Below are 18,067 nucleotides of genomic sequence, written 5' to 3' on the forward strand. Positions count from 1 at the left end.
GACTGTTGAACCCTGGTTAATATGATCTTTGGAGTAGTGATTAAAGTACCCGAGTGCGCATAGCTATTGAGGCAGTTCATGATGGAATACTGAGGCTAAGTCTTAAAAAATGAAGAAGCTAAATTCCTTGTAAGTAGGGTTAGGTTTAAATAGATTTTGTTGAGCCATAGTGTCACTAATATCTGAGAACTTGAGAAATCCATTGAATCAGTCATGATTGCATCTGCTTTTAATGAGATCTGTGGGGTATTTGACTATAGTTTGTCTACGAACTCAGTAAGAATGAACATGGGGTAAATGTTAGGTCATAGGGCCAGGAATTGAGTGGTCACTATCACAGCACTCGATCAAACATGAACTAAGCTGAATTCCAGAGGTGGGAGTGACTGCAAACAAAAACAGAAATTGCAGCAAGTCTAGCAGCATCTGTGGAGAGAAGCAGAATTAATATTTCAGGTATAGAAATCCTTCATCAGAACTATATTGTCTTTCCTTCACTGCCACCTGGTCACTGGTCTACATAACCTCCAGTGTTTTCAACAAGACAACTAACCACCACCACCTCAAGTGCAATCAATATTAACTTAGCCAGGAATATCTGCATCTCCTGGAATAAAGGTAAAGGTTGGTACGGATCAACTTTGTAAATCTGGCTTTGGCAAGGAATGACAGGATTAGTTGTATCATTACTATACGCCAGATTTGTTGGCTTTAGACTTTAAGAATGAAGATGAAAGCTTGTAAAGATACTTTAGTGAAGTATGTTCCCAGAACGAAGAATCACTGTTGTAAAATGAGATAGATGAGAATTTTTTCGAGAGTTGTGATTTTAGAGCTACCTGCGTCAGAAGGCAGTGTACTTTACAGAGATTCTTGTTAGGTCAGAGAATCAAAGGTTATTGGGGATAGAGGGGAATATGGAATTCAAGACATGAACAGATTTAACTAGTTGAATGGCAAACCAGGATCAAGGGTCAAATGGCTTGTGCCTACTCCTAATTCATATGTTCCTATTAGCAGTGCTTAAAACTATTCAAAAATTAAGTTCTATAAACTTCTGTCACAATATGTAAAGAATATTGAATAATGGCACTATTGATCGCTTCAGTTTTTGACTTGGTAACTTTTTTGCATTTGGAACAGAATATTTGATATTTAACATGATGGATACTATTATTTTGGTCTAAAGGAGATTTAAAAATGCCAGAATTTTGTTATTAAAATTCCAGATATGTACTTCATTTGACAATTAGCCATTCACTAATTTTGTAGTTATAATAGTTGATCTGCTTCTAAACTCATATGCAGTATATTGTTTATATATATCGCAAACAATAAGGGACACAGCACTGATCCCTGTGGTATGCCACTGGACACCAGTCTTCAGTTACACAAACAGCCTTCTATCACTATGCCAGTTGTGGATCCAACCTGCCAAATTATCCTGGATCCCATTTGCTTTTAACTTTGTTATTAGTCTCATGAATTAAAACTGTTTCAGTAATGTTTCACGATTCTTGAATATTGCGGTAGCTTCAATGATGATTCCTGTAATCTCCAAATTAGATTATTATGGTTTTTAGTCCCTCCAAAGCTTTAAAATACTCCCCTTGTATTGTTTGGAAGCCAAACAGCCAGGCTCTGCTGTGATCACATCACTATGCTGCCTTAATCTTAAGTTGATCCTTAAGTGTCATCAGCACACTTCACTGTTAAATGATTATTTGTAAAAACAGATTGTACTGGATGAAAGTAAAGTATGAAGAGGTAAAATACATCATGTCTGACCCGATTGAAATGACAAAACAAAACAAAACAATCTTGTGTAATCTTTAATAAGCCTTTCATCCATTCGTAATTTTACTGCTAGTTAATGCACACAAGTCATTCTATCTTCTGGTAGTGATTATAACTAATAAAGCCAGTCACTTCAATGAGAAATAGATTAATGCTCGATTGCAATTTAATTAAGATTAAATATTGCAATGCATATAAGCAATCCTCAGTGGGAGAAAGTGAGAACTGCACTCGGATGCTGCCTGGCCTGCTGTGTTTTTCCAGCACCACATTTTTCAACTCGAGCAATCCTCAGTGTCTGCATCAAGCATTACAAAAGAGAGTTTTGTGGCGCATTGGTAGTTTCTCTCTGGGCGAGAATCTGATCTTCCTTAACTCCACTTTCCTGCCTTTTCCCTATAACCCTTAATTTGCTTACTGATTTAAAAATTTGTATATTTCAACAATATCCAGGTTTGGGTAATTAACATTCACACCACACAAATACCAGATTATGACCATCACCAATAAGAGACAATCTAACCACAACCCCTTGACGTTCACTGGTGTAACCATCACATAATCCCCCACTATCAAAAATACTCTCAAGTTTGACACAATCCAGGACAAAGCAATCCACTTGATTGACTCTACACCCAAAGCATCTGCTTCCTCCACAAATGATGCTGTATAGCAGCAATGTATACTATCTACAAAATGTACTGCAGTAATTCACCAAAGGTCCTCGGACAGCACCTTCCAAACCCATGACCAATTCTATTTAGAAAGACAAAGGCAGCAGATACATGGGAACGCCTTCAAATTTCCCTCCAAGCCACTCACCCTCCTGACGTGGAAATATATTGCCGTTCCTTCACTGTCGCTGGGTCAAAATCCTGGAATTTCCTCACTAATGTTATTGTGGGTCAACCCACAGCAGGTGGACTGCAACAGTTCAAGAATGCAGTTGAACGCTACCTCCTCAAGGATAGGTAGGGATTGGCAATAAATGTTTGCCAGCCAGTGACCCCCACATCCTACGAATTCCTTTTTTTAAAAACCCTGAATGTATTTAAATATGCAGTCTCAATAACCCTCTGCGATAAGGAATTCCACAGATTCACTAACCTGCGAGAGGGGAAAAAAAAGATTCCACCTCATTTCTGTCTGAAATATGTGATCCCTTGTCTAAGATTATGTCCTCTGGTCCTACACTGTCTCCCACAAGGGAAACAACCTGTCCGCATCTACCTTGTCAAGCTTGTTTATAATCTAATAAGGTTGTCTCTAACTCTTCCGAATTCCAATGAGTACGGGCCCAACCTACTCAGTTTCTCCATGTAAGACCGTACCTCCCTACCCAGGATTGGTTTAATGTACCTTTGGACTGTCTCTAATGCCAGTATATCTAGACTTGTATAGTGGGGCTGACTTGTTCACAGTAACCCAGCTGTGGTCTGACTTGTATAGTTTAGCAAAACCATCCGATTTTTTAAAAATTCATTCGCTTTGAAATAAGGCCAACATTCTAATTGTCTTCTCTATTACCTGCTGAAATTCGACACTAGCTTTTTGTGATTCATGACTGAGGGCTCCTAAATTCTTTTCTCAAGATGGCGCAAGCACATAGGTAGTGTTTGGGCACCTCTGAGCCTGTATGCTCCAGGTCGATGGCATAGTTTTGTGTATGTACTTTTCATCTTTTTCTTTATCATCATCCTTTCTTCTTCACCTTCAAGGCCAGAGTGAGGTGGGCTGTACGGTGGCTGCAATTTTGGCGGTGTAGATTGGGATTCTTGGTGAAGATGATGGTGCCCAGATCCTGGGCACCTGTTGGGGTGGTAGACTAGGTGTCTGGGCTCCTGACAGCAGTGGTAGGCCCAGAGTTAGGGTCTTCTGAGGCATCGGCATCGTCGTTGCTGTTCCTGGAATGGGACTCCTCGAGGACTGGAGCACCTTCCAGACACCTTGCAGAAGTCTGGAGCAGTGTTTGAGAGCATGATTTGAACAGAGGATGAACTCTTATTTAAGTAATTTCTTTTTATCCTTTGTGTAACTTAAAATGGTGCCTGATTGTGGCGATGAAACGTTTTTCACTACCTTCAAGATATGTGACAATAAATCATTCATTGAATCCAGCTGTGCTGCAGCTTTCTGTCATTTGTCTCCATTTGAATCATATTCAGTTTCTTTCTTCCTCACAAAGTACATAATCTCACATTTTTGTACATTATATTTCATCTGCCAAATTTTTGTCCACTTAGTTAACCTGTCTGTGTCCCTCTGCAGACTCTGTGTCACCTTGCCACTTGTGATCACATGCAGTGCAGCCAGCAAGAGAGTGCAAATACTGAGAGTTGAGCTAAGAGCAGGAGTTTAGGCAATTGGGGGAAGAGAGGCATTGCTGTTCAGGCCACTTTTGCAAATGGCTGCTTTGTGGTTGGGGTGCTGCTGGTTAGATCTAAGAATGGGCTTAAATGAATACGAGGGTTTGGGGAGAGTGAGCAGCAACAAGGTAAAGGTAGGGTAAGACCTTATATCTTTCCCCCAAATCTACTTGTTAAAGAGGCAGAGGTGGCAGTCAGTAGAGTGGTATGCACTTCTGTCTTGTGGGAGATCAGGAAGTCGTCAGCTGTCCCTTGCAACTGTGTGCAGGATCTGTTAAGGTGTCTGTTGGAAGCACTAAGTAGCATCAGGAGTCAGAGAGTGAGATAAATAGTAGCTTTGGGGAAGTGGCCACTGCAGGATGGAGACTACCAGGAGAAGCAGGTAGGTAGTGTGGGAGTCTCTTGTGGCTGTCCCCCTCTCAAACAAGGATACCATTTTGGATACTGTTGCAGGGGGATAGACTGTCTGAAAAATAGCAGCAGCAGCCAGGTCATTGACACCACGACTGGCTCTGCTGTAGTGCAGGGTATGGCAAACTCCAATGAGCAATTGTGATATGGGACTCTCTAGTCAAGGGCACAGACAGACGTTTCTGTGGCTGCGAGCGAGATTCCAGGATGATGTGTTACCTTCCTGGTGCTAAGGATGTCTTGGAGTAGTTACAGCAAATTCTCAAAGGAGAGCATTAGCAGCTGGCGATCGTTGTACACATTGGTTCAAATGGCATAAGTAGAAAACAACATGGTGGTTCATTGGTTAGTACTGCTGCCTCACAGTGCCAGGGGCCCAGGCTTGATTCCAGCCTCTGGTGACTCTGGTGGTGTTTGCATGTTTTCCCCATTTCTGCATGGCTTCCTCCAGATGCTTCACTTTCCTCCCACTGTCCAGAGATGTGCAGAGTAGGTGAAGTAGCTATGCTAATTTGCCCATAATTTCCAGAGCTATGCAGGCTACATGGATTAGCCATGGTAAATGTATGGTTACAGGGATAAGGTAGAGAGAGGGTGGGTTTGAGAGGGATGTTCATCAGAGGACTGGTGTGGACTCGATGGGCTGAATTGGCAGCTTCCAAATAGTCATAGTCGTACAGCGTGGAAACAGACCCTTCGGTCCAACCTGTCCATGCTGACCAGATACCTCAACCCAATCTAGTCCCACCTGCCAGCACGTGGCTCATATACCTCCAAACCCTTCCAATTCATATATCCATCCAGATGCCTTTTAAATTTGCAATTGTACTAGCCTCCACCACTTCCTCTGGCAGCTGATTCCATACACACACCAAATAGTAGGGGTACTATGAAAAAGGGATGAGGTCTGCAGAGTGAATATAAGGAGTTAGGCAGAAGATTAAAAAGCAGGGTCTCAAGGGTAGTAATCCATGGATTATTCCTGGTATCATGTGCTAGTGAGAGGATAGGGTAGATGAACGCACGGCTGAGGAGCTGGTGCAGGGGGTGGGAGTTCAGATTTTGGGAACGTTGGGATGTCTTCTCAGGCAGTAGTGACCTGTTCAAGAAGGATGGATTGCACCAGAACTTGAGGTGGATCAATATTCTGGTGGGGAGATTTACTAGAGCTACTCAGGGTTTAATCTAGTCAGATGGAGTTGTGGCGGGGGGGGGGCGTCCCTAAGCAGTAGTGAGACAAGAGGGAGCAAGTTAAAAAGGCAGGCAAGAGCATGGTAGAGGAGAGAAGACTAATGAGTTAAAATGCATTTATTTCAATGCAAGAGGCCTGACAAGTAAGAAAGATGAACTCAGGACATAGATGGGAATGCTGGTCTAGGATATCATAGCAATTATAGAAACAAGGCTGAGAGAGGGATAGGACTGCCAGCTCAATATTCTAGGCTACAGATGCTATAGGAAGGATAGAAAGGGAAGGGCAAGCGAGGAGTGGGAGTGTTGTTTTTGATTAGGAAAAAAATCACAGCAGTACTTGGGATGGATATTCCTGAGGGATCGTCCAGTGATGCAATATGGTGGAACTGAGAAATAAGGAGGGGGTGATCACTTTAATGCAATTGTACTATAGGCCCTCCAATAGTCAGTGGGAAACTGAGGAGCAAACATTTAGGGAGATCACAGGTAGCTGTAAGAATAATAGCGTTAGTAGTGGATTTTACTTTCTAAACATAGACTGGGACTGCCAGCATGCTAAGGATTTGGATGGAGAGAAATTTGTGAAGTGTCTCCACAAAAACTTTCTCATCAATATGTGGATGGCTCAAGTAGAGAGAGGGAATAACTCGACCTCCCCTTGGAAAATAGGACAGGGCAAGTATTAGTGAGGGTAGCACTTTGCAAACAATGAGCATAATTCTATTAGTTTTAAAATTGTTCTGGAAAAGGATAGGCCTAGTTCACAATTTAGTGCTAAATTGGGCAAGACTTTGTTGGTATTAGACAGGAACTTTCAAAAGTTGATTTGAAGGATGCTGTTCGCATGTAAAGGCACGTCTGGCAAATGGGGGACTTTCAAAAGTGAGATAATAAGAGTTCAGTCTAGCACGCGCCAGTTAGTGTGAAGGGTAAGGCTGGCAGGAGTAGGGAATACTGGATAACTAGAAATATTGAGGCTGTGGTCAAAAAAAGCAAATGTCAGGTGTAGACAGCTGGTATTGACTGAATTGCTTAAGGACTGTCAGGGGAGTAGGAATAAACTTAAGAGGGAAATCAAGAGGGCAAAAAGAGGACATAGTTTTGGCAGATTGGATTCTCCCTAACTTTAAGAGATTGTACAAGTATATTAAAGCTAAAGAATAACTAGGGATGCTTAAAGATCAACAAGGCCACTAGTGTGTGGGACCACCACATGAGATAGGTGAGGTCTTAATGAATATCTCATGTTAATATTTACGATACAGAAAGACATGGGAACTACAGAACTTGGGGAAATAAATAGTCATATCTTGAAAAGTGTCCATGTTACAAAAGAGGAGGGGCTGGAGGTCTTTTTAAAAAAAAACCATAAAGGTGGATAAATCCCTGGGAATTGAAGAAGTGTGTCACAGGATATCATGGGAAGCTAGGGAAGAATTTACGGATCACCTAGCAGAGATATTTATATCATCGACAGCCACAGGTGAGGTGTCGGAAGAATGGAAATTGACTAATGGGCTATTATTTAAGAATGTTGGGAAGGAAAGGCCGGGGAACTACAGACTAGTGAGCCTGACGTCAGTGGTAGGTAAGCTGTTGGACAGGATACTGAGAAACAGGATCTACATGCATTTGGAAAGCCAAGGCTTGACCTAGAGGTAGTCAACATGGCTTTGTGTAAAGGATGTTGTGCCTCCCTAAGTCTATTTTTGATTTTGATTTTATTGGCACGTGTATTTTACAATAAGCATGCAATAAAATACAGCAGAAAAAATTTCATTTGTTGCCTCATAGACGCCATTTTGAATAACTTAATAAGCCTGAAAAAGGAAAGACATAGCTTGAGTCCATCAGTCCTGAGACAGCTCATCACTATCAACAATGCCTCTGCTACTGCTTTGCCGCCATCTACACCAGACCTAATTAACATCGAAGTTGCCGATCCTCAGACGCCAGCTTTGCCACAGGACCAATACTCTTCCGCCACCACCTGCACTGGACCAACTGACATCAGTGTTGTGTCTTTCATTGCTGGGTCCAACTCATCGATGTTGCTGTGATGCTCTCTCCTGCTTCAACGCCAGCACTGGACCCAACCAATAACCATCTTCAGGTGCCATCTTTTGCCAATGGGCCCACCTTGCGAACGTTGCGAACGATTGTAGCAGTCCCGATTCCAGGTCCCATGCTTGGTCCAGAAAAGTAAGTAGGGGTTCACTCTCCTCCATGCTGAGGATCTAAAACCTGAATACAGGCTGAGGTCACTAGTTATTGTCAGGAACAACCACTTAACAGATGTTCTTAATAACTTAGGTGGCTGTAAAATGGCTTCTCTATGCAAATAACATGACAAAATGGCTTCTTGATGCAAATAATATGACAAAATGGCTTCTAGGTTGCAAATTGACAATTCTGCTCTAGCTGCATAATTGACTAACCACAGTCTGCTTCAGTCGAGATTAGCAGACAATGCTCCCTTTACAGCATAGAAATAACTTGACTAGATAAGACATTACTGGCCATCCTAACTGACCTTCAGATGCAGGTGCAAAGGCTCGGCTAGTGAGATAAGGGTGGCCTGAGTGTTGGAAAACAAAGTTAGTTCCCAGGAAATGTCATTGGACCAAGTAATTGTCAAGTAAAGCAGTATTGTGTATTGATTAGTAATTGTCGAATGTTCTATGCAATCACGGCCTGTACCCTTCTTTAAGAAAAGTATAAAAATGTCTTTGTTTTAAGCCATGTGTGCAGTGCTTCAGAGGAATATGGATGTACACAACCTCTGTGTTTCCGGATTGCTCTGTACTCAGCCATATGAAGAAATAAAGAATGAAGTCTTAAATGATTGTGAGTGCTTATTGACAGATCTTCAGTGCTGGGTCCAATGTCCATGCCCTGGGCCAGGTTCAAGACAACTCAAGATCCACGCTCTTAGCCCAATCAAGTTCTGAGTGCTGGGGTCCCACTGCCATCTAAGCTCAGAACATGGGAAGGAAAAAAAAGACAAAACTGATCAGAGCAGATGGCTTGGGCACAAGAGCCCTACCCTGCCACTAGCTTTGACCGCATTGAGGTTTTTTAAGAGTTGACCAATAGGACAGATCTCTGGAATGTAGGAGGCTGAGAGGTGACCTTAGAGCTTTATAAAATCAATCTCTAGAACATCTACAGGACACCCACAACAACTAACCCCACTGCCCTGTGGCCGAACACTTCACCCCCCCCCCCCCACTCCGCCAAGGACATGCAGGTCCTGGGCTGCCTCTATCGCCACTCCATTATCACGTGACATTTGGAGGAAGAATGCCTCATCTTCTGTCTCAGGACCCTCCAACCCCATGGCATTTCATCAGCTTCCTCATTTCACCCCCCCCCCCCATCACCGGACCTATCACCTTTACCTGCAGCTCCATCCACCTATTGCACTCTCAACTACCTTTCTCCCCCTCCCCCACCCCTCCTATTTAGCTACCCACCCCTGAGGCTCCTAGCAGGGCTTTTGCCCAAAATGTCGATTTTTTGTTTTTCCTGCTCCTTGAATGCTGCCTGACCTGTGCTTTTCCAGCACCACACTGTAGTTAGAACATAAGCAGGTGTCGGATATCTGGCCCCTTGGGCCTGCTTAGCAGTTCCATAAGATCACGGCTGATCTTTTTGTGGTCTCAGCTCCACTTATCTGCCCGCTCACCGAATTCAGTTTTCAGAACCTGGTTGGCATATACAAGTTGTGCCAAATACTGTATGACTCTATGACCTGTCTTCCCACCTATTTTTGTCACTTGCAAACTTGCCCACTGTATAATTCACTTTTCTCATCCAAGTCATTATTTTATATTGTAAATAATCTGGCCCCGGCCATGTAGCATTTCTCTAGTTATGCATCGTCATCTTGAAATTGCTTCCCACTCCTTTTTCCAATTCTGTCATCATTGAGCGAGCAAGTTCTCTATCTGTGCTAATATACTACCTGCAATAGCACGGGCTTGTGTCTTATTAATATGTGGTATTCTGCCAAATGGCTTCACAAAAATCCAAATACATTCCATCCACTGCTTCCCCTTTGTCGACCATGTTTTTATCTCCTCAAAGAACTCTCTGGTACGTTTGTCAGGCATGATTCCCCTTCATGAAGCCATGCTGACTGTGTGTGATCCTATTGTGTATTTCTAAATGTTCTGTTATTCCATCCTTTAGAATAGATTCTAACATTTTCTCAAAAACAGACATTAAGCTATCTGGCCTATAGTTATCTGACTTTTACCTCTCTCCATTCTAAATTAAAAGGAATTACATGGGCAGTTTATCAATCCTCTGGGACTTGTCCAGAATCTTGGGATTCTTGAAAGATCATACTAGTGCATCCACTCTCTCTGTAGCTACTTCCTTTAATATCTTAGGATGCATTCCATCAGGTCCGGGCACTCTTTGGTCTTTAGCTCCTTTTGTATCCTGAGCACATTTTTTCTAGTGATAGTTATCTTCTTCATTTCATCCGCTTTCTTTGTTCCTGGATTATTTAGTAATTTAGGAATGCTATCAGTGTGTTCTACTGTGAAGATTAGTGCACGTTATTCAATTCCTATGCCATTTCCTGATTTAAAAGTTTTGTTTTCTATCTTTAGATATGTATGTGAAAAATGTAGGCTCTTGTGAGAGTGATTGGGGGCTGCTTTTTGTAAATACTTCCTTTTGATACAATTTTATCATATTTCTTGTGAAATAGATTGCTTAAATCTGTTTCAAATACTTTTCGCTTTGTAGACGTTTTACAATCAAGCAGATTCATCAGTCACAACTGAGGTGGTCAGAGGTAATGATAGCTGAAGGCCCTGGAAGTAACAACTAAAATGTGAATAAATTGTGACATGATTTCAAGGTACTAAAGTAATGTGTTTTGGTACATTTCTGAGTTATACTGTATACAGTGTTATTATAGGTGGTTCTAAATCCTGGAAAAGTGATAAGGCACAGGTGTGTACGTTTGAAAGCATAATTGTGCTATGCTTTAATGGCACTCCACCTCAAGTAGATATAAATAGGACTGAATATCCAAAATCAGTGCCTCACTCCTCCCCCAAGAATATAAACTGAATTTCACTGAATTCTGGTGGAATTTTTTGATATATAATGGCAGAAGATGCACGAAATCAGCATTTGCAGTTGGTTATACAAAAGGGAGCATTGAGAAGGTTTGTAGCTCAGGTTGAGGTTCTGGATGTAAGTTTGCTCATCATTTTCAGATGTTTCCTCCGTGTACTAGGTAACATCATCAGTGAAAACCTTGCAAGAACTGTAACAAACACTACATTGACAAGCAGGCAGAAAACTAGCCACCAGGATACATGAACATCAGCTAGCAACAAAAAGACATGACCCACTCTCACTAGTATCCTTACATACAGATGAGGAAGGACACAACTTCGACTAGGACAACACATTCATCCTAGGACAAGCCAAACAGAGACATGCACGAGAATTCCTGGAAGTATGGCACTCCAACTGGTACTGTAACAGCAAACAAATCGACTTGGACCCCATTTACCACCCTCTGAGAAAAGAATTGAAAATGACATCACCAACCAAGGAAACCTGAATACATAAATAGAATGTGGATCACTAACATCAGTGCTTCACCGGAGGCTCACTCGTGATTTTACCTAGTATGGTGACGAAATCTCTGCAAAAGGAACCTTCTAGCTCAGCGAGCAAACTTGTAAAACTTGCATCCAGAATAGGGAGCATGTTTATTTGCAAAGAGAACTATAAACTACTTCAGGAGGATAAATTATCAGAGAACCTCAAAAATAATTATCATATACATATGAAAGAGAGAGTCATTTATGGGTCTAAAATAAGATCCATTCATGAAGCAGGGATTATTTTGATCAGCAAGGCTGATTTAATCAAGACAGATAAGCGGGAATTTCATAATAACAGAGGAGGAAGTAGATAAATTGGATGAGAGAAAAATAGAGGAGCTACCTTAAAAAAAATGAGCAGTGATCGAACTGGAGAAGTCAGCCAGTCTGAAAGGCATACACCGTAATTTGTGGAAGAGTGAAATTTTGGAAACTTTGGCTACCAGGTCCTCGTCTTCCTTCAAAAAGCAAAGAGGGGCATAAATCCAGTACTTGTTGCCAATCTGCCTAATGTCAGTGATGAGAAAATATTGAGAGGTATTAATTCAGAAAAATTGAATTGTCACTTGGAAAACTATGGGCGCATCGATGAAAGTGAGCACAGCTTTGTTGAAGTAAATAGTGATTCACATATTTGAACTCCTTGAAGGAATGGAGAAGACTGTTGAGTTGCTTGGTTGAGTATATGGATGTCTAGCAGTAGTTTTAATAAAGCACCGCAAAATCGATCTATTAGCAAGATTGAAGCCCCTGGAATTTAAGTGGCTGTGTGAACATAGAATTGATATAGAATAAAAGCAGAACGTAGTGGTGAATGGTTATTTTTCAGAATTGAGGAGAACATGCATTAGAGTCCCCTGGAATAAGTTTTGAGAATGCTGCACTTTTCAATACTATATATCAAAAACCAAAGCTTGTGTCTATAGACATAATTTGAAGGTTTGTGGATAACAAACTGAAAAAAATTTAAAACGTGGAGGACGGTAAGACTTTAGAATGACGCAAAGTGAAATGTGAAGATACGTGGGCAACAAAATTTAACTCAAAAATGTAAACGGATTAGTTCTGACTGGGAGCATATAAACTGGCATAAGTTTGTAAATGAATTCAGGAGCATTCCTGGAGTTTATATGCAGAAGTCATTGTTGTGGAATTTTGAAGGATATTTAAATAGGTATACAGTCAGTTCTGCTTTGACACAAATTGGCTATAATGCGATTGAAGAATTTCTACAAAAAATGGTATAACATGAACTTTGCTTACCTGTATTGGCTATAACGTGATTTCAGTCCCATTGGTTTAATTGGTGCTGCAATTGCAGGATTTTCTTATAATGTGGGATCGCTTGGAAATAGAACTATCGTGTTTTATCAGAACATACTGTATCGTGCTAGATCCTTGGCTTTTACAAAGAGAGAGAGAGAGTGGGTTAAAGAATATCAAAATAAAGGAGTTATGATTAAATTAGATTACTTAGTGTGGAAACAGGCCCTTCGGCCCAACAAGTCCACACCGACCCTCCGAAGAGTAACCCACCCAGACCCATTTGTTTACCCTTTCAGCTAACACTGCGGGCAATTTAGCATGGCCAATTCACGTAACCTGCACACTTTTGGACTGTGGGAGGAAACCGGAGCACCCGAAGGAAACCCACACAGGCACTAGGAGGATGTGCAAACTCCACACAGAAAGTTGCCTGAGATGGGGATTGAATTTGGGTCTCTGGCGCTGTGAGGCAACAGTGCTAACCACTGTGCCACCCCAATATGCTAAGCATTTACTCAGTTGGGACCAAACCTATTTTATAATGTGTCCAATTCTTGATTTGGGGAAGTTGTAGATGAGATATGCTATCATCATACCAGGCATGAAAGAATTCAGTTGTGTGGAGATACTGGAGAAACAATATTTTTCTTTTCCTTGGGCAGAAAAGGTTTTAGGGAGATTTGACTGGGACTGTCAAGGAGCTTTAATAGTATAAACAAAAACAACCTGTTTCTAGAGGCAGAAGGATTAAAGACAAGATGACAACAGGGTGACTAATTTTGTACATTGAATTTTGAGAGATTGAGTAAGCTGAGAAGTATTACACAAGGTGATAAAATTATAAAGGGAAAAGAGACAGCTTCAGATATACAAATCTTTTAAATGGAAAACTGATGTAAAAGCCATAAAAGAGTAGGGGATTACATGTTTTATGTATGACGGCAGACAGCAAAGTAATACTAAATCTATACAAATCATTGACCATGCCACAGTGAGAATGCTACATTGAATTATGAATATCCTTGTTTATAAAAGATACCAAGGTAGTGGAGAACATGTAGAACCGATTTCAAAGATAAGTTGAATGCGATGCACTAGTCATAACATCATACATAATAGAAACAGACCTTTCAGTCCAAATAATCCATGCCAATCAGTTTTCCCAAACTAAACTAATCCCATGGCCTATATCCCTTTAAACCTTTTCCTATTGTTATGGATCAGACCAGACCCCTTCAAAGCATTTCAAGAAAGTGGCCCAGACCCTAACTTTGTTAGTTGTTTTAAGCAGGTGTACAGTGAATATTTCAGGAGAGATGCAGCTGGTCAAACCACTTAATTTTAAACAAAACAGGATTTATTTACAAGATTATTGAATGAAACAGGAACAAAAGAGAATAGGATACCGAATAACTTAACGTATCCAAAAATCCAACATATTATCCCAACTTAATGATGCTGTTCCAAATACTTGCAACAATCTCCATAAACACCCCTTGGCACAAAGGGTAAAGTCAAACACAAGTTCTTACAGGAGTGAAGTCAGAAAGAGATCAGCATGGACTTGCTTCTTTGGGGTCTGGAAGCTTTTTTTAACTCTGCTGTGCTAAAACAAAAACCAAACCAGAGAAAAACTGGGCTGCCAGCACTGGCCACGCCCCTTTCATTGTACGTTTTTTTTAACTTGAAAGCCTTTTGCTTGACTCAGCTGTTATCTATAATCAAATTGGCCCTGAAACCTTCAACCCCAAATTTTTCAGAGTCTGTCTTTTAGATCCCTCTGGGGAAAATCACCAAGGACAGCATAACCTGTTTAAAGGAGCAGCATCGTCACACCGCCCCCCACTTAAAAAAAATGAACCGTCAATATTCAAAGATAGCTTCATTTTAAAACCCCTCAATGTTAAACTGTTAGTACTCTACCATGCATATATGCGTTACATAGACAATAATCATGCAAACATGCACTTCTACCATTTTGTTTGCTTGTTTTTCTCCTACCACCGAACATCTCCATTTCTCGTTCAAGCCTCAACAATGCATCAGCAATAATGTTTTCTTGTCCTGTCACATGCTCAATTTTCAAATTGAATGGTGTAGCAACATACTCCACCTAAACAGTCTGGTATTTTTGTCCTTAAATTTCTTCACAAACTTCAAAGAGTTATGATCAGTGTATATATCTGAGACAATCATATTACTGGTAATATAAACATTGAAATGTAACTCCAACATCAAACTCCAAGTCTCCTTCTCAATTGTCAAATATTTCTGCTGATGACTGTTCAGTTTTCTGGAGAAATACCTGACAGGTCTTTCTATCATCTTGTTATCGTCTTGTAAGAGCACAGCACATCACTTGCATCGATAGCCATTTTGAATGGCTTTGCACAGTGAGTTGTGGCTAATACTGGGACAGTGGTTAACACAGCGTTCAGGCTGTCAAATGCCTTCTGACAGTCCACTGATCACTGAAAGTTTTTGTCTTTCTTTAGCAATTTAACGAGTGGAGCTGCCAAACTGCTAAAATTTGTTACCAATTGTCGATAAAATGCACTCAGTCCCAGGAATCGTAGTACTACTCTCTTTGTCGATGGTGTGGAAAACTCCCCAATTACCTTTCTTTTGGCATTCCATGCGGCCATTTTTCCATGTCTAATAACATGGCCCAGGAAGGTGACTTGGCCTTTGGCAAATTCACTTTTAGCCAGGTTTAACACCAAGCCTGCCATCCAAGGTCAATCGAACAAATCTGAAAAATGTTGCAAATGTTCCTTCCATGTGCAACTAAAAATCATCAGGTCATCTATGTATTCGACACAGTTGGGTAGTCTGGCAGTGACCTCATTGGTTCGTCTCTGAAATGTGGCTGGCTCATTTTTCATACCAAATGGCGTAACTTCAAACTGATACAGTTCAGTTGGCATTATGAAAGCTGAAACTGCCTTCGCCCTTTCTGACAAAGGTACCAGCCAGTATCCTGTGAGCAAGTCCAACTTAGAAATATAAGTTGCTTGTCCCATCTTCTCAGCACAGTCTTCCAAATGCAGAATCAGTCTTTATAACTGGATTGATTTTTACGGTGGTCCGCATTTAACCATTGGGTACCATCTAGTTTTGGCACTATTACTATGGATGAGTTCCAGTTACTGTAAGCATGCATTCAATCTCCTTTTGAACCTGTGCCAACTTTGGAGGGTTATGTCTACAAGAATGTTGCTTAATCGAAACAGCATCTCCTCTATTTACATCATGCATAATTAGGTTAGTATTTCTACATATCTCCCCACGTGATAATAATAACTCTTTCAGGTCATTTTGATTTTCCTCTGGAAGGTAACTCAGTAATCTATTCCAATTTTTGACAACTTTCTCATTGTTCAATTTAATTTGAGGAAGGTCCAATTCAGAATCCTCTAACCTTTGTTCTTCACTGTGTTGTAATCAATAACACAGTCTCTTGTGGCTTTCCTTCCCTGTCAAAGTACCTTTTGAACATATTCACATGACACACACTTTTGTGAGATTTCTTTCTGGAGTCCTTATCAAATAGTTCACCTCACTCAATTTCCTTTTGACTTGATAAGGTCCACTAAACTTTACTTTTAAAGGTTCACCTATCACTGGAAATAATACTAAAACCTTATCTCCGATAGCAAAATTGCAAATTTTTGATTTCTTGTCTGCTTTCTGTTTCATTTTATACTGTGATACTTTTAAATGCTGTTTAGCTAACTCTATTTAATCGTTCCTGAAAATTTGGCCATAGTCCGAATATGTGGTTTCTGAATTCTGACTTACCTATTTGTCTTTAATCAATTTTAACAGTCCTCTTGCTTCATGCTCAAAAACTAATTCAAAGGGACTGAATTTGGTCGAGTCCTTTGGTGCATCTCTGGCAAAAAGCACAGACGGGATTCCGTTAACCCAATCATCTGGTTAGTCTTGACTATAAGCCCTCAACATGGTCTTTAATCTCTGATTCCACCTTTCTAACGCTCCCTGTGACTCTGGATAGTACGCAGTAGATTTGAATTGTTTTATTCCTCAGCTATCCATAACTTGAATAATTTGGTGTGAAGTTTGACCCTTGATCTGATTGTATCTCTGTGGGTAGTCCGTAGCTGGTGAAAAATTTAACTAATTCATCTCTAATCCTTTTTTGCTGTGATATTGCGTAGTGGAACAGTCTCTGGGAATATAGTGGACACATTATTTATTGTTAACAAATACTGATTCCCATTTTTTGTTTTAGGTAATTACATCCTTTTAGGTAACTACATCCTTGTGCATCCAGGTCGGTAAAATTGTTTTTGCATTTTAGCTTGAGATTTTATCACTCCTCAATAGCCTACTAATGGTAGCTCATGCACCACCCGTAACGCCAACTTTCTGTAACTCACTGGCAAATACAACTTCATGAACCTCTGCCCATTTCTCATCTGCCTGAATATGTGATAGTCTCCATTTCTTCATTAAGTCATTTTTATGAAAATAACATTCAGGGATACATTTAGATTCTTTTACTGTGTATGCCTTTTGATACAATTGCTTTAAATTTTCATCTTTCTGCTGTAACAGTTAATTTATCTGAACTAAAGATGCCTGCATTGTCATTTATCTGCTCCTGGTTTGTCTCCACCATCTGATCAAACAGAGTCTCTGCTAACTCCACTTCAACTTTCTTAGCTGTACTCTAATCTCTCCTGTTTCAAGTGCTGAATTTGTGACCTTGTTACCACATAGTCAGGAAACATTCCAGGATATGTGTCCTGCAATAGTTCAATTGCCTGAATTTCCATTGGCTTTTCAACCACAGTAGGCAGCACTCCTACCTGTGAACCAGCTATATCATTAGCAAGGACAAATTGTACTGCTGGAGCTGGGAGTTTGTCCAGTACTCCTAACATGGCTTCTCCAGTCTTCACCGGATACTCTAACGTCATTTTACATAATTGAGTGTTTCTTGTCTCACCTTGGATTTCTGTTACTATACCTTTTCTGGCAATAGTTCTTCAGAGTACATATCTCCTCATCTTTCAACATCACAGATTGAGAGAATCCTGTATCTCTTAATAATTGTAACCTCTTTACCTGCTGCTCCTGGCCTATGTGAGTAAAGTTTACCTCTGGCCAGCTTGTACATTTTAGTGCCGCTTTCTATCCTCCATTCTGCTTTCTGTTACCATTCCAACAAAATTCACTGGCTTATCCTTTTTTCCTACATCTGGCTTCCCAGTGCTTTTCCTAATCCGCCAACACTCTGATTTCATGTGGCCTACTTTATTGCAGTGAAAGCACTAGAGCTTTTTACCTTATCTTTTTTCCCTTTCTTACTCTGTAGTAAGTTATCCTGATAACCTTCACTATCCCGAGTGAGGATTTCTCTTTTCC

General features: G+C 40.6%; 1 protein-coding gene and 1 long non-coding RNA gene across 3 annotated transcripts in view; one reads left to right on the plus strand and one right to left on the minus strand.

Moving 5' to 3' along the window:
• The window catches only part of tnpo1 (transportin 1), a 129,081-nt gene that overhangs the window by 11,502 nt on the left and 99,512 nt on the right, over positions 1 to 18,067 (plus strand). The gene's annotated exons all lie outside the window — the stretch shown is intronic.
• On the minus strand, positions 182 to 16,737 carry LOC122558877 (uncharacterized). The gene is made up of 3 exons (XR_006314264.2): positions 16,475 to 16,737; positions 12,671 to 12,809; positions 182 to 426 (listed from the first exon to the last, which is right to left on the minus strand). It is a non-coding gene; the product is annotated as an uncharacterized LOC122558877 (long non-coding RNA).

Source organism: Chiloscyllium plagiosum, unplaced genomic scaffold (genome assembly GCF_037043375.1).
Source record: "Chiloscyllium plagiosum isolate Xiang-an unplaced genomic scaffold, Cpla_swu_hap1 HiC_scaffold_2, whole genome shotgun sequence".
NCBI classification, from domain to species: Eukaryota; Metazoa; Chordata; class Chondrichthyes; order Orectolobiformes; family Hemiscylliidae; genus Chiloscyllium; species Chiloscyllium plagiosum.